The following is a 1,690-nucleotide window of genomic DNA, read 5'->3' as shown; positions in this document are numbered from 1 at the left end:
TCTCCTGCCTCTGCCCCTCCTCATCTCACTCCACTCTCCCTCCACGCACTCTGCCTCTCCCCTGCCATCTCACTCAACTTCCCTCCACGCACTCTGAGCAGGTCAGTGAAGGAAACCCCCATTACTGCACAGTACCTCCATGTATCCACGTGTGTGCTACACGCATTCAACCCGCACTGACCGGCGTGGTGAAGTATGGTGAAACAAAAACCCAGCAAAACCCACCGGTGTGGTGAAGTATGGTGAAATAAAAAACCCAAAAACTCGCCGGCGTGGGGAGGCCCTCATCCAGCGGTGGATTGACAAAATACAAAAAACATTTATACACCACGGCAAGTGTGATGAGCCGGGTCGACTCTGCCCATCACACCAACCATGGTCGTGAAATCAAGAACCACTTTGCGGGAATCCCAAGCGAGTTGATTTCCCTACTGACAAGAGCCCGCTCGCGCCAGAGCAATGTGGAGTTTCCACCAATGTCACGGGGCTATATAAACAACAACAAAAACTCGTGATGAAAAAAAACACCTTTAAAAAGGTGGACTCCGGTGGACTTCGAAGCGAACCGGCCCCAACAACACTCGACCCTAATTCTAGATTAGAAGTTTTCGTGACTGCAAGTGGCATCTACATCTGCATAAAATGAAGAACCAGTGGCATCTACATCTACATAAAATGAAGAACCAGTGGCATCTACATCTACATAAAATGAAGAACCAGTGGCATCTACATCTACATAAAATGAAGAACCAGTGGCATCTACATCTACATAAAATGAAGAACCAGTGGCATCTACATCTACATAAAATGAAGAACCAGTGGCATCTACATCTACATAAAATGAAGAACCAGTGGCATCTACATCTACATAAAATGAAGAACCAGTGGCATCTACATCTGCATAAAATGAAGAACCAGTGGCATCTACATCTACATAAAATGAAGAACCAGTGGCATCTACATCTACATAAAATGAAGAACCAGTGGCATCTACATCTACATAAAATGAAGAACCAGTGGCATCTACATCTACATAAAATGAAGAACCAGTGGCATCTACATCTACATAAAATGAAGAACCAGTGGCATCTACATCTGTAGAACCAGTGGCATCTACATCTACATAAAATGAAGAACCAGTGGCATCTACATCTGAAGAACCAGTGGCATCTACATCTACATAAAATGAAGAACCAGTGGCATCTACATCTGTAGAACCAGTGGCATCTACATCTACATAAAATGAAGAACCAGTGGCATCTACATCTGAAGAACCAGTGGCATCTACATCTACATAAAATGAAGAACCAGTGGCATCTACATCAGCAGAACGTGAAGAACCAGTGGCATCTACATCAGCAGAACATAAAGAACCAGTGGCATACATCTACATAAAATGAAGAACCAGTGGCATCTACATCTGTAGAACCAGTGGCATCTACATCTACATAAAATGAAGAACCAGTGGCATCTACATCTGAAGAACCAGTGGCATCTACATCTACATAAAATGAAGAACCAGTGGCATCTACATCAGCAGAACGTGAAGAACCAGTGGCATCTACATCAGCAGAACATAAAGAACCAGTGGCATACATCTACATAAAATGAAGAACCAGTGGCATCTACATCTGTAGAACCAGTGGCATCTACATCTACATAAAATGAAGAACCAGTGGCATCTACATCT

This window comes from Lethenteron reissneri, chromosome 60, assembly GCF_015708825.2.
Source record: "Lethenteron reissneri isolate LAM-NWPU_2019-01 chromosome 60, ASM1570882v1, whole genome shotgun sequence".
Classification (NCBI taxonomy): Eukaryota; Metazoa; Chordata; class Hyperoartia; order Petromyzontiformes; family Petromyzontidae; genus Lethenteron; species Lethenteron reissneri.
The sequence above is the reverse complement of the archived record's forward strand: the minus strand, read 5'-3'. Positions refer to the sequence as shown.